The sequence below is a fragment of the Bidens hawaiensis genome, unplaced genomic scaffold (assembly GCF_021521415.1).
Source record: "Bidens hawaiensis isolate Kalapana, Puna unplaced genomic scaffold, B.hawaiensis_p1.1 tig00013745_1, whole genome shotgun sequence".
NCBI classification, from domain to species: domain Eukaryota; kingdom Viridiplantae; phylum Streptophyta; class Magnoliopsida; order Asterales; family Asteraceae; genus Bidens; species Bidens hawaiensis.
The window spans coordinates 603,405-611,558 of NW_027492170.1; the positions used below are offsets into that span (position 1 = coordinate 603,405).

Sequence of the window (8,154 nt, forward strand, 5' to 3'; positions counted from 1 at the left end):
TCGAGTTGAGTTATTCTGAATACGAATATATAAGTATAAATGACTTTTAATTTCAACCCTGTGCCTGAACCCTCGTTGCTGGCTGCTCAATCAGTGTAGAGTCGCCAGACATCATTGATGTCCTGTGCTGGGGAGGGTTGAGCCTCCTCCTGGCACTCTTTCTCCCGCGAAGCGGGGACTTCTGCAATAAAGTCGGCCAGGACCTGGCCTTTCATAGCTGGTCGTGGCTTGTACTTTATCGCATATTCCCCCAACTCAATTGCCCATTTGGCTAGACGTCCCGATAATTCGGGTTTGCCTAGAACGTTTGCGAGTTTGAAGTTGGTGAGAATGGTGATTGGGTGACCTTGGAAATATCGTCTTAGCCTGCGTGAAGCCTGTACAAGTGCTAAGACTAGTTTTTCCAGGGTAGAGTACCGGGTTTCTACGTCTGTTAGGACACGGCTAGCATAGTAAATAGGCATCTGGATACCTTTCCGCTCTACTAACAGGACTGCCCCGGTTGCTCTATCTGTGGCAGAAAGATATATGATTAATTCCTCCCCCGCTTCTGGTGCTGTGAGCGTTGGGAGTTCGATCAAGCGTGACCGAATTTCCTGAAAAGCTGCTTCCGCTTCTGGTGTCCAGCGGAAGTGCGTTTTCTTTAAACAGTTTCTTAATGTTGACACGAATGGGAACGACCTATCCGCATGGTTTGACAAAAAGCGGTTAAGTGCGACTAGGCGTCCATTCAGTGTCTGGGCTTGCTTGATGGTAGTAGGTGATTCCATTTTGATAATGGCTTCGACCTTTTCAGGGTTCGCTCTGAAGCCATCTTTAGTAACAATGACTCCCAAGAACTTCCCTTCTTCCATCCCAAAGGAACACTTGCTCGGGTTGAGTTTCATGTTTATTTTTCTGAGCGTGTTGAAGGTTTCTTCGATGTCTTTCAACATCGCTTCTGGCTCAGGGCTTTTGATGACCAAATCATCCATGTAGACTTCCAAGTTTCTCCCAATTTGGGCATGAAACTCTTTGTCCATCAGGCGTTGGTATGTGGACCCTGCATTCTTAAGTCCGAATGGCATCATTTGATAACAAAATGTGCCATCGGGCGTCCGAAATGCGGTTTTGTCCTGATCATCTACAGCCATGTGGATTTGATGATACCCCTTATATGCGTCAAGGAAGCATTTAAGGCGAAACGGTGCTAATGAATCCACTTTGAGGTCAATTTCGGGTAACGGGTAACAATCTTTGGGGCATGCTTTGTTTAAATCTTTGAAATCTATACACATGCGCCATTGTTTGTTAGCCTTCGGTACCATAACGGGATTTGCAACCCATGTTTGATATCTACTAACGCGTACGATGCCCGCGTCAAGGAGTTCCTTGACTTGGGTTCTACACGCGTTAGCCTGTTCCGCCCCCATTACTCTGCGCTTTTGTATGACGGGCGTAAAAGCCGGGTCACACTTGAGCTTATGCTCTGCTTTACTTCGAGGTACACCAGTCATGTCAGCTGGTGTCCACGCGAAGATGTCAACGTTTCTCTGTAGTAAGCGTTTGAGTAAGGTGCGCGTAGGATCAGCGATTGTTGGGCCAATTGTAACAGCCTGGTCAGGGTATCTGCCATTGAGGGCCCATTTTTCTGGTTCGGTAATGGTTGGTTTAGCCATCTTTGGTTTGGGTTTAGATGAGACGGATGCGATGCATACCTGGGGGATACCGGTGATCATCGCTACACCCTCAGCAGTTGGCCATCCCATCATGCCGTGGACTGAAGATACCACGGCGTTGAATCTTGCCATCCCGTCTCTCCCGAAGAGAATGTCGTATGTGTGATGTGGCTTCCTCATTACGACGAAGTCCACGTCTTCTGTGCGGGAGTATTTCCCGTCCGTGAGAATGACGGGGAAAGATAGGATACCCAGGGGGGTGTTTGTGCTGCCGTCGAACCCTTCCATTGAGGCGTAAACCGTTTCCAGGCGTTCTTTGTCTTCGTCGTCTAGCTTGTCGAAGAACTGCCTGTACATAACCGTTGACGAGGCGCCGTTGTCAGCAAGAGTGCGGGAAGTTATGTAATGCCCCAGCTGGCTTTTGATGACGATAGGGCCTTCCTTGCTGGGTCCTCCTGGCACTCGCGGGAAGCGCACCTCAGCTTCCTTCCATTCGCATGGTTCTGTCGTTCGTCTTTTTCTTCCTCTGATGTTGCCATGAACCATGTGGATGCTGATATCAACGGGCTTTCGTCCATTGCCTTTATACCGGTTATCATTCCTTCCTCCATTCTTGATTGATGCCACAAGGTGTGCAAGTCTTCCATCCTTGACGAATGTTTCAACAATATCCTTCAAGGATGTACACTCCTCTGTACTGTGACCCTTTGTCCCGTGGAAGTCACAGGATTTGCTCTGATCCGCATTAGGTCGTTGCCGGATCATTGGAGCTTTTGGCCATGGGAGTTTTTGGTGGCAAATATCTCATTGGCGCTTTTGGTGAGTGGCGTCCACCGGTGTTTTCGGCTTGAAGGGTGCGTGTTATCCCTTCCGCCAACAAGAGGGCGAGAGCTGGATGAGGTGTCAAAGTTTACCCTTGACTGCCAAATACCTAGCTTCCTCTTTTTGTTATGCCGGGCGATCCGAACATTGTTTTCTCTGGTCCTCTGCGTGTAGAGATGTGTACTCTGGGGAAGATCCCTACCCAGTTGCTTCTCCGTCTCGGCAAAGCGCTTGGCCGCCGTCATGATGGCATCCCATGTGGATGGCATGCCGTCCTTACCCGTCAACGTGCGGATAAGCTCTGGGTATTCGGCGCCCTGGATGAAAGCGGCGCGAACAAGATCTTCACTTATGTTGCCCAGACTCAGCTTTTTGGAGTTGAAGCGAGTGATGAAGTCTAGTAAAGATTCATCTTCCTCTCTCACGCAGTTGAGGATCGTCCACTGCTCTTCAGTATATTTCCTCTGTTGACTGAAGTGTTGGATGAACTTGTGTTGAAAGTCCGCCCAATCATAGATGTGGTGGACCGGTAAACGATCAAACCACGACCTGGCCGCTCCAACCAGCGTCATCTGGAACATATAACACCACGTGGGTTCCGTCCAGTTACTGACGGTTGCCCCCGCTATGAATCTGTTCAAGTGATCGTCTGGGTCGGATAGACCATCATAAGTGCCGATGTTGGACATCTGTTTGGCACTTCTCGGGGCGATTGCTTCCGCAATGTCCCTTGCAAACTTGGATGTTCCCGCATTTGCAGCAGTTGGTCTAAAGGTTTTGGAGAAGTCGCGTGGGTTTCCCCCCGCGTTCCTTGGTTTGAAGGTTTCTCCGAAATTCCTTCTTGGTTGGAAGTCCGTTTCTTTACGCTTCCCTTTCGCCCTATGGCGAGGGTTCGCGTCAGTGTCGGATTCCTCCCGATCATCGTCCGAGTACTCGCACTCACTGTTCATGTTGAGCTGTTGTCGAGTGCTCCCGAATTCGTCAGCCTGTTGGAGTGAACGCAAGCGTTCATCCAACTCAGCTTGGAATTCCTTCTGACGTGCTTCGGCCCACGCCTTAACTTGATCGAGTGTTTGGCGAGGGAGCCTCGTCTGTTTCTCCAACTGGGCATCAGTGAACCCCAGTGAAATATTGTTTACTGCACTTGCCCCGGCTTGGGTAACCGGGGTAGTGTTCGTAAAATTTGTGTAACCGCCGGTGTTCCCCCCAGTAGCTGGGGTTGTGGTTACCGGGGTTTCTTGGTCACTTACTGGCCTTGGGACCAGAGTAACGTTAACCATTTTTCAGAAGTTTTGAAAAAACCGAATTGGTTCTAGCTTTTATGCACGGATGGCGCCAATGAAGAAACACTATGTGACCCCGAGTAGATTATGGATAATCTGGGGGTTAAGCAATGTTTCCCATGAGGGTTAGGTCCGGCAAAGAAGGATGTTCTTCAGATGACCTGCAAAACTGACACCGTGAGCTCGTCACTGAGAAGGGGGGGGGGGGTTCCTCCTTTTGACCACTCTCCGGCGTGAGAATCAGACTAGATTGCTCTGAATATAAGTGTATATTGAGAGAAATAGCTAGTGAAGGTAAAATACCAGATGATCATACCGTTCCAAGGTGTTGGAGTATTTATAGTCGAAGGTAGGTTTCCAAGCAGGTACAGCCAGCTGTATAATATTCCTGTTCTACCAACTACGGGCTACGCACGTGCCATGCTGGTTGGTGGGTAGGCAGCGGCTGATAGTGACCAGGCCGGCTGTGTACTATTCCTTTTCCACCAACTGCAGGCTATGTGCGTGCCACGACAAGGGTTGGTGAGTAGGCAGCGGCTAATAGTGACAAACAGTACTAGAGCATGCTCCTCGTACTGTTTGTCGGTGAGCTGTCACCCTGTGATTGGTTCATGGGCTGCTTTGGTCAGATCTTGTCTATTTTGTCCATACCTTGGCAGGTATAGTACAAAAGATCTTCCAGAAGCATACGGACTGGCTCATTTGGGCGGGAGTATTCCCGGCTTGCTCATTCCTTCAGGTGACACTGAATTACTGAGTTAGTGCCTTGTGCGTGTAGCCTTGCTATTAGTGCGGGTAGCCTTCCCTGATGGCTTGTATCCGCAGCTGCGGGGACAGGCGGGGTACTTCACCATTGGGAGGCTTTCCTTGCGTGAACAGCTGGCGTACTGCGCGTAAGGTCTTCATCTCTGAGCATGGTGGGTCCTGCGGAACCAGTTGGTTCTTGCGCAAACGTCCCTCTTCAAGGTGAGTCTTGCGGGTCCAACTGGGCTCTGCTGGGACCTACCTCTTCACACTAAGTCTTTTGAACTTGATTAATCATATTAGGTTGTACAGGGAAAAGATTTCTCTTTCTTTCTTTTTTTTTCTTAATATCTAGTTCTTAATCATTATCAATGATTCAATTCTACAAAACGAGACCTAAATTTGGAGTGTGTATATCCAAAAAAATTGAGTATTTGTATTGCAACTTTCATATGTAGTTTCTTTGAATAGAGTCTTCATTTGTACGTTAGCGATTCGGTGTGATATATCTTGAGATAGACGTAACATACAGAAATAGTACAATCGGGCGGACTCTAAGAAAGTAAGAATAACATGTAATATGTTTTGCGGTTTTTAAAATATTGAATAGGATAGTAACCATAAGATTCCTTTTATTTTATTTAGGTTTATTAAACAACAAGTGGTCTATATAATATAGTTAAAAAGTGGTGGTGGTTGTTTGGTGAGATGTCACATTATAATAGTTTAACAAAAATCAATTAAAAAAATTCTATTAACTAATATGACATAAAACAAATATTATAAATGTTTTCATCTTTATTTGCAACTGAAGTAATAGCAACACCTCATGAAAGTTAAAATGAAAATTAATTAATCATTTTTTCATCCATATTACACACCTTAAACTCTTCCCCTCAGTCATCAATTCAAAAGCCTTGTTGATATCTTTGAAGTCAACTTCATGTGTGACAAATTCATCAAGACATATTTCCTGAACTGGACAAGAGATAATATTAAGTTTTAATATGAATACTTTTAACTTTTGTAGATTTCATAACAAGTATTAGTGTTAGTGTTAATTTGTACTACAAACCATATCAATTTGGATTGAAAGAAATCTTTGGTTGACTTTGACCTCAGAAGTCAAAGATGAAGAAGCAAAAAAGCTAGTATTCTGCTAATTACCTTGTTCATGTAGCGTTTTTCAAGGATACGAATGTCGGATTTCGGTTTGAGACCTCCAAAATAGGATCCTGTGACTGATCTTCCGCTACTAAGTAGCTCAAAAGAATTAAAAGTCAACATCGCGTCCGGTCGGTCAACCCCCAACACTACTACTTTTCCCCAACCCTAAATATTACATTCACAGATGAGAAACTTAAATTAGTGCATACAAGAAGTTTGGAAGATGATGAAAACCATACAATTACTCGGTCTATCATTTGGGCTTGAAACATTTAGGCTCAAAAAAATAAATTGTCAAAAAATGAATTTTGACATGAAGTGTGGAATTAAATATTTTTGTTAGTTAATGATTAAGTGATATCCAACAAAAAAAATTCATCAATCAACATTTACAAAAACAAATATATTCAAACAAACATGAACTTTAACGCTGCTTACGGGTTTAGTTCAGTATTTTTGGTCTTTATGAGTTTGGTTCGACGTTTATGGTTTTTAGGTGTTCAGTTCTTTTGAGGATGAGTACATGTAAAACCGAACAGGAAATTCGGTTCGTGAGAAAATATAAAACCAAACCTGCGGGTCTCGTTCGGTTTGTTTGTGTTGCTTATTTCGGTTTCATGCATAGTCATTATAAGTTAACAAGTTTTGTAAGAGTAACCTTATGTATAATTTGAATATAAGACCATGTTTTAATTTGAGTTCACCCAATGAACTCATGTGAAAAACGAAAAACCTTTTTCTCCAAATCAACATTGCCACCCCTAAGAAAAATGGAATGAGCAACATAGACAAAAATATTAAATTCTACCTTTCTACAAGAAGCATAAGCTTCATGCACCACTGACTTCATACCAACACACTCACAGCAATAGTCTGCTCCACCTCCGGTCATCTCCATTATTACCTGCTCCGAAATAACATCATGAGTTAGTCATTTATCATTGATCAAGCAATATCTTATCGCGTCAAATAATGATTTAATTACGGTTAAGTTACCTGGCTCACTGATTTGTCCCCATAGTTACTAGGGTTCACAAAATCGGTAACTCCAAATTTCTTCCCTATTAATAAAGTAAAAGATCAATGTAAAACTAACTCCACATATGACCTTTATAAATGGAACATGACAATTATGTTACCTATTTCGCACTTGTCCTGGTTCACATCAACACCTATGATCCTCTTAGCTCCACACAACCTCGCCCCTTCGGCTACCTGTAAAAGCAATTCATGCTTGTTATCATTGGTCATTAAGCTCACATCAAGACATATTTCAAGATTAAAATTTAACTTCAGTTTATATGTTGAACCAAGTTTAAACCATTAATATCACAAAAGCTTTACTGGCTAATTCATAATAGGTTTTTTCAAAAAGCTTGCAACTCGCTCGAAATCGGCTCATTTGTAAACGAGTCAAGCAGAGCTGACTTAGTCTATAAACGAGCTGAGCACAAGCCAAAGTCGGCTCAGCTCGTGGCTCGCTTGTTAGCTTACTCGTTGGTTCGTGTAAACTAACGCCCATTTTTATACATCTAAATATAACTTAAAGCCATATGACATTTTTAATGAACAAAATAAGAAAAATATTGAAAATTCTCGTGTGGCTCATTTAAAGTTTGAACCAAACTTTAATATATATATATATAATATAAATATAAGACATTTTTAATTCATATAAGTTATGAATTCTGTAGTTTATAAACACAGTATTATGTGTATGTTACATTTGTTATTTGTAGCTTTTATATATATATATATATATATATATATATCAATATCTTTAAATTATAAAAACTCTAAATACTTTTTAAAAATAAACGAGCCAGCGCGGCGCGATTACAACCCTACTCGTGTTTTGAGTATTGTAACATGCAATTACAAAATTATATGAAGCCTTTATGTGTAAAATCATACTGCTAGCCCAATGGCACCCAGTCCAAATATAGCACTGTTGATCCAGCTTCAACCTTGGCTGTTTTCCAAGCAGCACCCAACCCTGAAACCATATTGACATTTTTGGTCAAATCTAGTACTTTCCAAAGTCAAAATTGGTTGATCATATTACCAATTTACCCTTAAATACATATTTTTTGTACCATTATATGGTAATTATATTCCAACCAGAAGTTGTAAAAGATCATACTAATTTTGAAATAGATTCAAAACATGTTTGAATTTAAATGTCAAACTTACCGGTTGATACTCCACACTTAAGAGGCAAGCTCGGTTAGGTGGGATTGTCGGGTCGATTTTGGTTAAATGTACAATGTCAACCACTGTGTACTCACTAAAACTTGATACGGACAAGAAGTGGTACAAGGTTTCTCCATTAATGTCTTTGAACCTACTTGTTTCTTCTCGGTCCATCCAAGGAGAAAGACGGAAAGGAAACTTTGTGCATAGGTTGCTTTTCTCAGATAAACAGTCGGTGCATTCACCGCAATCGGCTAAAAATATTGGGATCACAGTGTCTCCTTCAA

The 8,154-nt window shown here is 42.7% G+C and overlaps 1 pseudogene across 1 annotated transcript; it reads right to left on the reverse strand.

Moving 5' to 3' along the window:
- Positions 1–5,281: 5,281 nt before the first annotated feature.
- On the reverse strand, positions 5,282–8,149 carry LOC143544775 (alcohol dehydrogenase-like 7; annotated as a pseudogene). Its single transcript, XR_013137310.1, has 7 exons — positions 7,868–8,149; positions 7,589–7,670; positions 6,814–6,889; positions 6,671–6,735; positions 6,483–6,578; positions 5,675–5,839; positions 5,282–5,480 (listed from the first exon to the last, which is right to left on the reverse strand). The product of XR_013137310.1 is annotated as an alcohol dehydrogenase-like 7 (transcript).
- Between the last annotated feature and the right edge of the window lie 5 nt (positions 8,150–8,154).